The sequence below is a fragment of the Agelaius tricolor genome, unplaced genomic scaffold (assembly GCF_023055355.1).
Source record: "Agelaius tricolor isolate 1412-34295 unplaced genomic scaffold, bAgeTri1.0.p SCAF_5, whole genome shotgun sequence".
NCBI lineage: Eukaryota > Metazoa > Chordata > Aves > Passeriformes > Icteridae > Agelaius > Agelaius tricolor.
In genome coordinates, this window is record NW_027269265.1 from 51,350,011 (window position 1) to 51,366,294 (window position 16,284).

The 16,284-nt window shown below is 39.9% G+C and overlaps 1 long non-coding RNA gene across 1 annotated transcript in view; it reads right to left on the reverse strand.

Moving 5' to 3' along the window:
• The window catches only part of LOC139590364 (uncharacterized), a 171,941-nt gene extending 156,161 nt beyond the window's left edge, over positions 1-15,780 (reverse strand). The window contains exons 1-2 of the long non-coding RNA XR_011679320.1: positions 15,608-15,780; positions 15,189-15,253 (exon numbers count right to left, since the gene is read on the reverse strand). This is a non-coding gene — a long non-coding RNA (uncharacterized lncRNA). The remainder of the gene's footprint in view (positions 1-15,188; positions 15,254-15,607) is intronic.
• Between the last annotated feature and the right edge of the window lie 504 nt (positions 15,781-16,284).

Here is a 16,284-nt window from a genome sequence, read left to right on the forward strand (position 1 = left end):
CACCAATCTCAGCAAATGCACCAAAACTTGGCTTCAGGGACAGAAACCCCAAAGCACAGTGAGCCATCAGCTTAGGAGTTACGGCCCCTTCTCTGGAGAGTGACTGTCATAATATGTTTGTACAGCAGCCAGCATGCCCAGGCTGTGACCTTGGCTGGGATCCCTACCCCATTAGAAATAAAAATTATCTTAGGAGACTCTGGAAATAACATTATTCTGCTTCAGGTTAGGCATAATTTAACCTCCTAGAAATGAGTTCAGATATGCAATTCTTGAACAGAGGAGCAGGGGGAAGGCAGGCCCAGGAGTCAGGCAAGCACTGCAAAACCTACTGTAGGTAAAACCTGTGTTTTACCTACAGCAGGTTTTGCTCCTGAGCTCCAGCAGGAGAATCAAAAAAGAGAGGAGAGTTTCTACACACAAATCTCAAGTTGTAAAGCAAAGCTCACTCAGTCATTCTGTGATAAGCTCAGACAGATGGGGTGCAAGCAGGGGGCCTTGAATGTGCATTCCTGTGTGTATCTGAGGTTTTGTAGGGTGTACCTCAAGGAATACAAAACATGAAGTTTTCTGAGCATGTGAATTAAGAACCTCAGGGAGCAGAAGAAATATTGATTAGACACAGTATGCTGCTCAGTACAGAAAAGTACAGGAGATAATCACCAAGGGTGATTTCAAATCTTTCCAACCTGAAACGCCAGGGTAGGACCTGCAGCACCTATTGGCAACGCTTGCCAGGCTCAGACAATTGTCTCGTTCATTTCAAAATAGCTTTACAATATATGTGACAAGAGTAGAAAGGGTTCACCTTCATCTTGACCAAGTGCAAGACAGGTCCTGCAAGATACTTTTTGATAGAATCAGTTTATAAAAACACTAGAAGACCTACAAGATTTTCTCTTTATTTTGAAATTAGCAAGGGATGTCTGGCTTCTAGTAAGGAGGAAAGCTTTCCTTTATTTTTTTTTTCTAAAGCAAGAACTAAATTACAAACAAAAGTCTTAAACAGAATTTTAAAGAATTAGCCCTGCTCAAGTTTTTCTAATATTATTAATTGATTTTTTCTTTCACTACAAAAACTCTGATGAGAAGATTTCTGATGACTAACCTCAAGTTTGACAGATTTTTAATAGCATGTGACTGTCAGGCCATTTCACATTTTTGTATTCCAATGCAGTTTTCCTGGACAGGAAAAGAAGAATGAGAGAGTGATGGAAACCTGAAGAAAGAGAGTAGAGGTTGATGACAGGCTGAATAGAGGAAATAAAGCAAGTACTCCATTTTTATCTTTAAACAGTATCAAACCAATATTTTTTAGTTTTTTCATTTTTGCATCATTCAGGAATAAGTAGACACAAAAACTGGTTGGGAGTTGTATATATAGAAAACTTGAATTTAAAATGGTTCATAAGAAGCCATAAGCATGTGAAAACAGAAGCTTGGCAGGGTAGCCTAGAAAGCCTCAACAACTGTGATCATTTACCAGAAAAGCTGAAATAACATACTTAGTTCCATGCAGTCCATATAAACCCCACAAAAATCTGGATCTCTTTGAAAAAATAATCATCATAAATGTGAAAATTTAACAAAAATGTTCCTCCCTATCTCGGTAGTAACTGTAGAAGTCAGTGTAAAACTAAGGTTTCTAAATTAATTTTAAGAGCTTCAGGGAAAGAGAACATGAGGACGAGCCAGCAACACAGCTACATGGCTCCCTGAGACCCACACCAGTAGGAAATCAGAGTCAATTCTCAGCCAGAATCCTATAGGGATTTCTAACAATTACTAAATAATCACTGAGTGCCAACCCACTCTTAAAATCTCTTAAAATTTGAATTAGATATGCCAAAAACAGAGAGAATTCCAGGCCTCCATATCTCCTCACTTATGAATCAATAGAGCCTTCATGAATCCAGCCCTGTGAGATGGCAAGGATCTGAGCATTCAACATTATTACTGTACTGTAGTTCATTTAATGCTGCAACTATAGTTCATTTAATGCTGTGCTGGCTTCTCTTGCATTTTCCTCATATAAAAGTTAAGTATCCACTACAAAAATGAATCATCTAAACTCCAGGTAAAAGCTATCACAGTATGAAAGTAGAGATCATGCTGTGAAAATGATATCAAATGTTATATAAAAAGAGCTATCCTATTGAAAGTGTTTGTGGTTTGTAGTTTACCTCCTGTTAGCAGCTCTCTCTGTATTGATTTCAAAAACCTGTTCAGAAAGCTAAATTCAGAATTTTTAGAAAAGTATTCGAAGAGTGCAGCCTGTTAACATCTTTTCATAAGTGAGGAAGCAATATATCTTAAGCACATGTACACCCAAATTAAATGATAAGAACATTAGGGCTGAAAAGCAAAGCAAGTCAGAAGTTTCAGGTGCCATAATTAAGATCTGCAGCACCTTAATTCAGCCCCTACCCTACACATGTCCATGATGACACTGTTTGACTGCACAGCTCTTCCCCAGATGATCTCAAACCATCCATACCAAACTCACACTCTGCATGTCCCATCTTCAGTCAGAGACCAGGAGAAAAAGAGAGAAATAGGGCAAGGAACTAAAGTAATGAATGGCCACTGGGTTGAGTCTCTGCAGTTGTGCCCTAGCAAATTACAGCTGGTCTCCAGCACTGAAGGAAAGCTCACCTTCCCACAGCATTTATTGTTTGTGTCTTCCCTTTGTGTGTCCTGAGAAATAGATCCGTGTCAGAGCAGACTCTGTGCCCATCACAGATGCATTCTGGAGTGAGGACCAGCCTGGTTTTGAGAGCCAGGAGAGCATCAGCCCTGCCACACCACACTCAGCCCCCCTGCACCCCCTTTTGCACAGGTGGGAGCAGAGAGCCTTACCACACATCTGGGAGTGAGTGCATTTCAAAAATAAACATTATTGTTTTCAAAACAGCAATGAAAAAGCCACAAGAAAATCAAATCAAATCAGTGATTCTGTGTTAGTCTTGGGCAGCCTGCAGTAAGGCAGGCCTGGGACTACTCGTGCAACAGAGAGAATAAAACAACTTAAAGCTGCACTCATTCAGCAATCACCTTCTACTTAGTGCACAGAACAATGCAGGGGTCCATGGGAAAAGCAGTGTGTGACCATGTAATTAGAGACAGTATCAAAATGTATCCACACAAGGGGGCCCAATTAAGGCTTCATGGACAGCATTATTCTTTTTCCTTCTCCTTTTTTTATAGTGCTTGGTTTTTTTGCAACATTCATGGTTTTGTACCCTTTTATCTGTAATTTCATAGGTTGCTTAAAAAAAATACAGAAAGGGAGAGCAAAGAAAGCCTGAAAAAAATCTATTGTATGGAATGGCAGTGATACTGAAATATAGGGCTGGGCCTTCATGGTCCACAGCAGAGGCTTTGGCCACATGAGTGGAAGGAGCAATGGTAGAGTCTGCAGGTGGAGCAGGCAGAAGGAGGGCTGGGCTGGGATGCATGCAGCTTTCCCAGGAATTCTGCAGTACAGGGCACCATGCCTCTTGGCTCTGCCTCTCAGGTCTATCTTTGGTGGCCTTCTGCTGCTTTCCACTACAAAGACTTTTCTCTCACATTCTTGCCCCCACTCCCAGTCCTTGTCTTGTGCCAATATTTTTGCAAATGCAGCCCCTAAATTCCTCCAGTCTGAGTTTCCCATTCTAACCTTCTGTTTAGTGCTGTATTCTGGCTTGTTCAGATTCACCCTAGGAGTACATATTCCCCTTCTTATGCCTATTTGTTAGTCCCAGCCTCCCTCCTACCCATTACCCTCAGGTTTCCAATCCTACCAATATTGTTTCTGCCTCCTATCCCAACCTATATCCACAGTTCTCCAATTTTTCTGCCATCACTTATGCCAGTGGCAGCATTGCTACTTCCACATGAGTTCTTTCTTTCTCCCCTTAAGGTCCCATCCTGGCCAAGTCCTTTCACAGCTCCTCAGCTCAGGAGATTCTCCTCCACCTCAGTCTGAGCAGCTGTAAAAAGACAACCTCAAAAGCCCAGGAGCATCTCCTCACTTTGAGCCTTGATGGTCTGCACTGTGCTTGGAACCAGGAGCTGAATTCCCCACCTCAGCATCCCCAGCACCAAGTGCTGCACTGCTCTGGGTCAGCATATGCTTGAACTTCCAGTGCTTGATGCCACAACAGCCTAGAATTTTAGAAGTGATCCCTGACAAGATTTTGCTCAATGCCTGCAGTGTGCTGTACAGACAATTTCAGGGAATTCAGATACGAAACCTCTACTGATCATGTGAAAGAACAGATTTTTCAGTGTTTTCCCTAATGGATTCTCACTGGAACAGCAAAAGATAATGATCCAACAAAACTTTTTTGAGATTGAGGCTGAAGAAGAGTGTGATGGAGCTGATCAAACACGCATAAGAACAGGAAAAATTTACTTTGCCTTCTTTTTTTCTGAAAATAATAGGATTTTTTTTTTCATTTCAAACAGACAGAAGTGGGCTGAGGCAGGCATCCAAAATAGAAAATTTCAGCACAGACAGTGCTAAAATAAGTGACTCTAAGTAATGTTTTAAAATAGGTCACTTTTGACATTAACTGTTATGCTATTAGCTTCTTTTATGGTACATATAAAGTGGGAGAGAAGAGCTTGTACATGCATTTAGACTTACAGAAGAAAAAAATTAAGCACCCAAGCAAGAACCTATATTTGACATGATTTAGTCCTGGTCTGAGATCCATATGGTTCATCACATCAATCCAATAGGCTGCTCAATGCTCAGTACACCAGCTTCAAGGAAGCTGAAGTACTACCTTTGGCTTGCATTGTGAAAAACATTATTTGACTTCTAAGCAGTAAAGGCCACTGGATGTGGATACTTGAAATAAATGTGCATGAACTGTAACTAGTGAACTAAAAAGCAGGTTCCTTCTCTAGATACAATGTGGTCTTTACCAAATAAGAAGGGAAAAAACCTGCAGCTAAATACTGGAAATTTTGTACATACCAAATGCATGCCCCAGAAACAGGCACCTCTTTGCTCCCAAGGTCTACCTACAAGAGCTGGATGTGACTTTTCCCAGTGTATCCATCCTTTCTGCTTCTCCCCTACCCAGCAAGGTCCCATCATAGCTATTCAGGGAAACTATCTCCTGTGAGCCCTCTGCTCCTTTGAGACTCTGTGATCCAGACAGCAGCTCCATGGTTACACAATTGGGCCTGGGAATCACTACTCCTCCTTACCTCACTGCTTCAGCAGGCCACAAGAGAGACAAGTGCTTAATTACAAAGGAGAAAGTTATTAATTTTCACTGCAGTAACTTACAGAGCTTACATAATGCCCAAATATTGCATATATTACACAGCCAGTATTCAGAACATTACCTGGATTAGACAGAGTCATATGCAGAAATGTCTAGAGCCCTGGCAGGGTACACACAAATGCACGCCTACAACACTTACTCCATTCTCCAAAATAACCACTTTTTAAGGACAGCTATTAGGAGTTTGCCTTGGAGAAAACAGACATTACACCCTTGAAAGGCCAGTATTTATTTATGTCCACAGCTATGCACTAACAATCACTTCTCTGCTCCTTCCACACCAAAATATCTCCACTACTTCAGCTATTTTTACTTTTAGCTTTTGGGTAGTACTTCAAGCTTTTATGTAAAGGACAGCTGGTATCTCACCTTCCTGAAGCCAGATTTCTCTGCCCCTCTGAAGAATTTTTCCCCCAAAGTGTTCTTCAAGCACGCCTAATATCTCCTGGAAATCACGTTCCCTAGTAAATAGAGTACACGGAGAGATAAATTCATCCCCAAAGGCCAGAAATCAAATGGATGAGGATTCAAAGGGCAGAGAGCCTGCAGAGAAATCAGTCACTGATTCCAAGCAGGAGGAGTGTCATCCATGAAGGTGGAAGGCTGTGTGCTGAGCTGCTGTGATTCAGTGCTCCCTACGACCCACAAGTTTCCAAAGGAAATCACAGCTACACAAGAACTCGGTAAAGAAATATTCACAGACATAAGGTTTGCTACAAGGATAACTCAGCTGAGAATCAGCAGGTGTTCTTTCCCACTCTGCAATTAGTGCACTTGTTAGTCTCTGACATTGCTGCAGCAATCCTGTGTGCCTGAAGGATCCAGCAGGATGGAGGGAAGGAGGATGAGCACCACAGCGCCAGGTAACAGGTGCTGAGGGAAACTCTGTGTTATCCCAGGAGCCACTAAGTGGAGCTACTAAGTAAGCATGGTAAAGGAAACTTTTGGTTTGATTCTTAAAGCACCTTTGATGCTATCAAAAATGCTGTCGAAATTCCCACCAAAAAAAAAAAATCAAAAAAAAAAAAGGAAAACGGGAAGTGTCAAAGTAATAGCTCTGGTTGTCCAGTTCTATGCTGGAATAGCCTCAGTGTCTTCATCTACTTAATAAATGGTTGACTGATTTTTCCCTTATAAGGATTCTATTTATTCCACTTGTTTCCCAATCCTATGTCCAATAATTGAGTTGTGTTGTGCCCCACAATGTCCCTACAAGTACATGGCCAGGACTATTCCTGACATGAGACCTTGACTACAGCTGAACCTCTGGAGGAGAAGTCTGTGGAAAGCAGTTTGGATTATTGGCTGGAATGTCAGGAGATCAAGTGTTAACTCAAACTGTGTAGTCACTGCTTAGCCACTGATATGCTGAAAATGTCACAATGCTTTCTGACCAGAAGTAGGAACTGCTACATCAAGGGGATAGACTGTGTTTTTCCCTGGCTGTCACTGTGAAATAATTGAATGGATCTTCCAAGGAATCCCTTTTGTTCATCTAATCCATTTTGTTTCAAGATAATAAAAGGAGAGCCAGTGTCAATATACTACACACAGTGATATCACACAGACTTCTCTCTGTCACTCCTAATGCCAAAAGAACTGTCATCCAGGCCCAGAATCAAGGAGAGAGCTCTATGGCTAAACCTCACTCCTGTAATGCCGGGGTAAAACAACCTAAATCCAGGTGTGTGAGAGTGGGCTCTCACAGTTTCTCTAGCAGCAGCACGGAGATGCCTTCACCTTGGCTCCCCACACAGCCAGGGGACTGCAATTACTGTGCACATAGTACACTCAACAGGGATTTTTTTGCCATGTCCTCTATAGGAGGTTGCATTTTAGAGCTATCTTGAAAACTCCATTTTTGCAGAAAAGATTATCTATCCAGTGCCATTTCTCAGATTTGGCATGCCTCTATGATCTAAGGTAGTGGTTCCACACTACTATATGTTTGATGCCTTTGTCTGAACATCGAAGAACATGGAAACATGGAGTTGTTGCCTCTGTGCCCACAGCCATCACTGACATCATCAAAGTCACTACTCTCTTACCACAACCACCAGGTCTGTGTGTAGGGCATTCTTAATGATGCCCTCAGCACCAGAGCAGATTCCAGCTCTCGTACAGAACACAGCAAAGTCCCCATAGAAAGCCACTGTATTGGTGCAATTGTAAATACAAGACATTGTATTTATAGAGAAGTGGGTTTTAAAGGAATTGCATTTATCTAATGTAGGGGATGCAGTGCATAGGATGAGATTGGAGTTCATGCATGGTGAGGATACTTAGGAAACATCTCATTCAAGTACATTAAAAGGAAGGAGCAATAAGCAGAGTCACACATGGGCATAGTCCAAAGGACAAGGAAAGCAGCAAGTGCTCAAAATTCATTGCACAGCTGAGACAACATCAGGCATGGCGGTCAAGACCTCTTCTCAGGAATGAGCTGAAAAGATATCTCCTTCTATCACATTCAGTAGAAAGATGAGCCTGACTCAGCATAAAGGGTCAAATTAAGGTGGACAATTCTACCAGAAACTCAGATGGAATTGAGATTTCCATATGCACTAGCCCATGGCAAAGCACTCAAGTCAGTTAGCCAAAGAACATCTACAGCGCATGTCAAAGGACAGAAATGCAAAATACGTGACCTCTCCTTATTCCCATTTAGGGTGGGAACATGAAGGGAATTCATTAAATACTTTGCTGAACATATTTCTAAATTTTGGGGTTGGAATTGACAATGCACAAGGATACTTTCCTGCTATTATGCAGCGCTCCAATAATACCATAATATTTATAAAAAGCCCTAACTAGAACCACTCAATAGTTCACTGAAACTAGTGTTTCTTCAAAGGTATTGCAGCACAAACTTCCACTGATTAACTGCACAGATCAAGACTTTTGACTTTTAAGATCTTTCCCGAGCACTGCCCTGCAGTACCACCATCAGTTCCACAAGACATTAGCAATCTGGTTCCTGAAAGATGGTGAAGTTAAAAGCTTCTTTCATCAAGATCAGTTAAAATTAAGCCATGTGGTTCCCAAGCATTAAAAATAAATAAATAAAAAAGATATTTCTCAATAGAGCTTTGTAATCTTTTCAAATACTAGAAGGTCACTTGTGTTTTCAAGGCCGTTTAGCAAGGTCAGGTTGTAATGAGCTGCAACTACTTTATTTGTGATTTGTGGCTCTGAGGGATTAATTGTCCCCACTCTGTCTCATCCAGAATCTAAGGCCGAATTGTCAAAATGATCCATGGCTTTCGTCCCCAGGCCCATGGTTTCATTATTAAGGTGCGTTCTAATCGATAGTAGCATTTTTAACATTTTGCCCCTTACGTTTTATCAATCCTTATTATCTAATGACCAATACTGAACTGGCACAAGGTTTTTCAGAAAAACACTGACAGATTACAACAGGCAGTCACATGCATTTGTAATTAGACTTCATTACCATTATAAGTGCTGAATGGGAGCAGAATAGAAAGGCAGGTGGAATGCACCCAGTTCACAGAGCTTGTCCCATTTCTTAGAGTCCCCGGATGAGTCTGTCTTAATTTATTGATAAATAAAAAATAACCTCAACAACAAAGAACAAAAATTTGGTATCTTTTTCAGGTTAATGTGTTCAATTTATTCCATGCTGCTGGCCTAAGTGGCATCAGAAGCTTGGAGAACTAGCCAGCCATCTAGAAAATCATGAAGTTCTGTTTCGACAGACAAAATACCCACTGTAAAACAAAGCAAGTCTGTTACATTTCACATTCTCAAATTTGGGTATTTGAATTACTTTGATTCTTTGTCACAGTTTAATCTGCTCTCACACTGATGAAGCAAATAAGAATTTTCATTTTCTTCTCCTCTGCTGGAAACCAGAACTATGACAGATAATGCTGCAACTCCTTATCCAAAATCACGACTGGTTTAGAAAGAAAGCTGAGGGGACAGATTCTCAGATGGCGTAAGCTGGCCTAGTTCCACTGAAGTCAATGGAAATACACTCATTTACGTGTCCTGAACATCTGGCCCAATAGTGATCATTAACAGAATATTGCCCAAGAGCAACATTTTCCAAGCTACAGAAAAGCTGAAATAGATATTTTAAATTCCATAGCATTCATTCTCCCTCCTTCTCTATAAGAGAGTCCTGGGCTGACTAATGAAATGGCATGCTCTGGCCTCCTGGCTTTCTTATTCAGGGAATGTGGCCTCCTTCCCAAGCTGACCTTGTCAGAGCAAGCAGCTTCCATCTCTGGACAGAATGTAAAACTGCAGGCTACACACAAACGTACAAGAGTTCCATTGGGAACAAAATGGGGCACTTGGCATTTCGCTGACAAATACAGAGCATGCAGTGATTTAGAACTTCAGCTAAATATGGTATCACTTAAGGAAAGAATTTAAAAATTAATTTTCCAAACACAGCCTGAATGACATACTAGTTTGTAAATTCTGAAAACCTAAAAATTATTGCTGACTTCAGTAAGCCTGGAATATTATTTCTAAAGTCATCAAATTAGGGATTTTTGTGAGATTCTGCTCTGTTTGCTTTCTGATCAATATGCTTTCTAGCCCTTATGATAGTTTTGGAGTCGATTATTCTATTTTCTTTCTCCAAAGAACTTTTAGAGGTAGTTGGAAAGAAAGACTCCTAAGCAAACTGGCCACACACACTGAAAATAGACAAATGTCTGTCATGACTCCTTGACTTCACAAACTAGAAATATTCTTAATCACTTACGTAACCTAAGGAAGTTTTTCTGCTTTGCAGAAAAGGCCACAGGGCCATTTCAGTGCTAAGATTATCTACATCCCACCACCTCAGCTGGGTGCTGAAGTGCCAGGGCCTCTCCAAGGACACTGAAAGTTTTAGAGCTCACACTGTGCTTATGGATGAGGGAATTGATCCTTCCTTATTACAAACAGCAAAGGTGGTAAAGAGCTCTACCCAGCCCTAGATTATATTTGTCAGTTAGACAGCAGTTAGAGGTCATTAAATGTCTAAAACTTCTATTTTGAAAGGATTTACTGCTCTTCCCAGCCAACACCTGGTTTCTGTTCTCTATTGACACTGTTTTCCCATTTCCATTTCTCTAATTATATTTCTATTATATTTCAGCTATGGAGTCCTTTCTTTTACATCATGGCAATTTACAACAAAATTTTGCAGTCCCTGCAGCAGCAAACTTACACAGAAATTACACAATGGCAATCAAGAAAAACGTTTCAATAAATCAACTTTGCATCCAAAATTTTTGCCATAAAATGAAAGACAAGTCCAATGAGATGGGGAGGATGATATAAAAAAAGTAAAACCAAGGCAAGTCAAGTTTCAAGTACAACAAAACATGTTTGGTAAGTTTATAATACTAGAAACCCTTTACACTCTATTCCCTTAAAAGGCACCAAGGGACTGTTGTCCAGAAAACCTCAATCCATTAGAGCTGGCAACGTGAATTTTAGAGACTACTTTGGTTAAAGATAACCAAGTGTACTGCCAAAAATATCTGTATTTCACAGAGGTTATTTGCTAACCATGGAGATAATGATACATCTCAGTTAGTACGTATAGAGTAAGGTGGTATTTATTTGTTCTTATATATTCACTCCAGCCTCCCAGGTTTGGAACCACATGGATGTGTTAGGCCTTGCATTTCCAAGACTTCCATGCTACAACCAAAGCAGGGCAAGTGAGAACAAGCATTGTTTTCTTCTGAAGCAAAACACATCTGCAAATGTACTCCCAGAGAAAATGATGAGACTTAGAAAGAAGGCTACCATCAATTGAATGCTGCCTTGATTAGAATAACCAACACAAACAGCCACATGTCCCCCCATTTCACTTCTTGTTTCTTGAACAAAATTTCCAGTGTTTGCTCGAGTCACTGCCTGGTACTCACAGCAGTGTTTGAACTCAACAAGGAAAGGGTAATTAGGCCAGCAACCCTGCCATACCCTATTTTTTCAGGGTAACCTTGTCAACTCTGAGATTTCCATTTCTACACACAGAATACTCTTACTTGTAAATAAGAAGGCATATCCATTGCTATAACTGATAGAGATAAATCCACTTGAGCAAGGAAGGAATCTCATGGGAAATGTATAGGGGGAAAAAAAAATCTGCATCCAGTCACTGGATCAACAGAGAAGTTTTCCATTTTTTCTATTACCAGAAGATTTGGTAATAGAAATGTTCTAATAATAACACTCAAAAAAATGGTGGAACTTTCTGGTAAATCCAACAGTACTGAGTATTTTCTCAAAATGATGAATATTCTAACTCCTGGAGGATCCATAGCAAAGAAATACCTGCCTGCCGATACAGATTTTTAATGGGCTAATCATGCCCTCAGTCCTGTGAGGGCAAAAATGATCATGCCCTTGCATTAACTGAGCTTCTGAAAGAGTTACTCAAACCATCCTTTAGACAACCTGAGAAATTTCACTGGATGTCAGGCCCTGAAACACCTCTTAAACCCCATGTAAATAGTTATTATTTTCAAAGCATAACAGCACTGTGATTATTCTGAAATTGAACTTGGGGAGATATTCTGTAAAACTCAAAATATAGACTGTTTTGAGTGATTATGGCAGTCCTGGGAGAAGGTCATCAAGACTGCCACTGTGAATGAAATCAGTGTAGCTAAGATGCTCCACTACGTTTCCATATAAATATTTCTCAAGTAAATAAGTCACACTCCAAGTGAACCAAGTCAAAAACAGGTCTATAAAATTACTTTCCAGCCATTCCAATATAGGAAAGACAATCCCTGATTTTTAGTGAAGGTAAAATTATTTTTTCTACTTCTGAAAGAATTATCCCACTCTCTCAATTTCACTTGCATTCAAAGCAATGCTCCTATTTCAACAGTTTTACCTGCCTCCAGATTGCAAATGGTGGCAATTAGAGAAGTACAGGTAAATTTGCCTTTTCACAGCATTAGTGCACTCAGTTCTACTCAGTTTTCTTCATCTTTCTGAGGAAGGATTTCTCCAATTAATTAGGAAGGCCTTGCATGATAAGGAACAGATTTATTTCAGCTCGTTTGCCATGTGGCCAAAAGGTGCCTTATAGCAGCAGTGTTAACACACACCTGTATTAAAGTCAAGCTTTTATCCATGCTTTTTTGCACAGAAGAGAATGAATCCTATTCTAGTTCTCTTTGTAGCTCCACTCATTTTCATTGAGGAGAGATTACAGGACTGAGGAACAGTCTTGAAAGATTTTTGAATGGGTAATTGAAAAGGGCTAAATGAAAAGTAAATGTAGGTGAAGCAGCCCCTAAGTTGTACACACAAGATTGATTAGCAACATGCACACAGCTGCCAGCACATGCTCAGAACTGCCTCATCTCTGAGCTGTCTGAAGAGCAATACAGTATTATACAAGATGCTTGGCTAAATTTAAATTTACAAAGGTTCACTGATGCCTGTTTAAAGATCCTACCACTATTAATGAAGGCAGTGCACAATTTCAGTTCAAACTATGCACCCTGCTTTCTATGCACTCTTTCCTCTTGTTTTCCTGGTAAATTACAAACAGCTAAATTCATATAGGACATTCAACATGGTAGGTTATATTGGGAAATAGTTAAATAAGAAAGGACTTTGTTTGCAGACATATGAGCAAGAGAAGATGTAAGAAGCTGTAAAAATTTAAGCTTCCTTCCTCTATCTATCTCTCAGATTTTTATTTTAGTCTCTTGGTACATTCAAGATTTGGAACAATCTATGTCCTATTTTTAGTATTTGTCAAGACATGAAAAAAAAACCCAATAAAAAACAAGTAACAGCAGGTTACAAGTGTGTTGAACTATTGGACCACTTAACCCCATCTATGACTGTCAGAAAATTCAGAGTACTCTGTGACTGAAAACATCAGCTCAGGTATAAATTCACTGAACCAATATGACCTCAAGCACAAAGTTCTAATTATTATATGTTTGGCAGGTTCTCTGAACAACAGAAAATAAAAGTCACAAATACTATTGGGACTTTTTCCATCCTCCCACTTCTGGGGATTTCTGGAAGAAGCAAAAAAGTCTTTGTGCTCCTGTTATGTTCAAACTGGTTTGTATTTACATGAGTTCAGCATGAACAGTATCCTGTGACCTAAAAGGCTGAACATACTCTATCACAGGACACTCAGTGCTCAGGGCAATTCCTTTTTAAGCAAGGGTCTTCTGAGCAATCTTGCTTTTCTAATTTGTAAACTACACAAAACCACAAATTCTCTCTAAATATTTTCATAAAATACTATCCTTCCTATTAACATTTCCTCTATTAACTGTTAATAGCAAATGTTGTATAAAACAACAGCACTATTCATTCCCATAGTCTTCTCAATTTTTCATCTTTTTTATATTTTAAGCAAGGATTTTGATTACTAATGTAGCTGATCTTCAATCTCATAGACATCCTCCATGCAGCATACCTTGCCAGCCTTAAAAAAATGTCTACCCAGTTCCTCCATGCTTACTGGATTAACAGGGTAGCCACTATCTAACTACACTCTGCAATACTACAAATGAGGAAGGCAAATGGGTCAACAAATAATAGACAGCCACTGGCTTTTGAGAAAACTCCACAGCTTTTACCACCCAGCAGAATAAAATATACCTTCATTTTTAGGATTCCATGGGGAAAAAAGATAAACAAATACAAAGCCCCAGATTTCCCTTTTTTTACACAATTAAAATAAAACTACCTACTACTGATGAAACTAAGTAAACAAGCCTCAAAAATCATCATTGGGATCATTCAGGGTTTTGAGGACCCTCAGAATTTCTCAGCCAGACCTTCTCAATTCCCCCCAGAAGCAGTCCCACTGAAGCAGCCCAGGAAGGTGTTATTCACACTAGTACAGCTGGCAGAGCCTGTCCTTGCTACCACAGGGTAAGATTCATCCAGCCTAGCTTCAGACACTGAAAGGTCACACCTTGAATTCTGAGTTTGTCACTGTAGGCTTTCCTACAGAGTTGGAGAGAAACAGGCATCTCCAGGGGGCAAGTCGCCTGACCTGGCCATTTTAGGCTGAGATGAATCACTCTCTGAAGGTGCCCATTTTTCCTCAATTAACTGTAAAGTGAATCTAGGATGACTTCCCCAGCCTTTAACATCTACATTTCTGGTATCTTGGTGAAGACATCTGAATTTCACCCACAATTTCCAGAGCTCAAAGCCAGCATCACTGACATTAGCAGTGTTATATATCTGTTTCTTGAAATTAAAACTTTCACACCAAACTCCTGTATTATATTTCAGTTGACTTTCACAATCCTGTCCCTTATAGAAACAACACCTTTGTTTTAATCAGTCACAGTTTCAAGACTGTAAGTTCACACAATAAAAACAATTAAAAGGCAAAAATGAGTATGACTTTGCTGAAGTAGTAACTCTTGGGTTTCTTATGTCCTATTCAGAGCTGACTTACACCAGAAAACTGCTCTGAATCCATCAGTAAAGCACTTTCAGCCCAAACACCTTTGTTATTATAAACCAAAATCCAATCAGCTTCTTTCACCAGTAACCACATTTTTCTGCTGAAGTTTGATATGAAATTTCAGTTTTTAGTTTTAAGACTTCATAACAACAAATAAAGTACTGGAAAACATTGAAAGAGAGGAAACCTGCTCCATCTCTCTCCATTTCATAATGGAGCTCTTCCCATCTATGTATTTTTCCCATGGGGTAAGGCGATGTTACAATTCAGGAAGGTCCTTTCAATTATTATTTTTGAGCAGGTGATCCATCACAGCAATAATCACCATTAGCACTGTACTCACAGATATACTCCATAACTAAGGCCTAAAAGAACCCTCAGATAAAATCCAATCCATGATCCATCAGCATTTAACTTAGATGACAATCCTGTATGTTTTTCTTTTAGTGACAAATTCTTACCATGTCTTTCTCCACTGATGTACTCCCACATCCTTCTCACCAGACCTGAATGAGCAACATCATTTCTACAACAGAAAAAACCAAAATTGTCCTATAAGTACTATATTACCACCTTGGTTTTGTATGTTTTTGGTATCTTTTTCTTGTTTTTTGAAAAAGCTGTAGCTGATAAACTGTTGAAATTATAGTTAAAATTATACATGAGAAAAACAAAAGAAAAAGTAAGATGAAATAGCCTTTTTACTACTAATGAAAACTCCCTTCTAATCTTGTTTATTCTTAATATATCACAAATATTATCGCTAGATAAAAGAAAATAAGTTTTGGCACACGACCAAATAAAACCATCCAAAAAATTAATCAGTTTCATTCAACTCTATCCAGCTATTTCAGATCTAACCCACAAGATCACTCTGCACCGTGTTGCTGCAGTGCAATCTGTTTGCTCCAGTGTGCCTGCAGCAGTCACTCAGCTTATCAGGGATCTGATTACTGATCTTCCTGCAGCTGCCCTGTGGCAGATTCTCCTCTCCTGCTCATGCAAAAGCAGAATCCCAGTGTGGCCAGACTGGGAATAGTGCTGGCTCCAGATGCTCAAACCCACACAGGAATTGTTGTCTTCCAATTCCTACTCACTTCCTGAATTTTAGCAATTTTAAACCCTGTTGCTCTTAGCTACCTGCAGTCAGATGCTACACTCAGCAGCTCTTTTAGGGAAGCATTTTGTAACTTTCTTGCCTGATTCACAACAGTTCCACAAATAAATAAAGCATAGGTTTAACTAAAGCCTGATCTCAAAAGGGAATAGCAGAGCGTCTCTCTCAACAACAGATACACTGAATATTCTATAGAAAGACCTAAACCATAAATCACTAAATTTATTTCCCATGCAAATGTTTTATTGAGCTGGCTGCAAAGGGGAATCACTGCCACTAGGAGGCCAGTCAGGATAAAAATAAACTCTTCATTTACCTGGACAGCAAAACCATCACCTGTTACACAGAAGGCAGCACTGCCCCTCCCTGTGGGGCAGGCACAGCAGCAATTTATGCAGTGGTACCTGCACTAACTCTGAGCAGCAGGCTCTGGCCAGGCT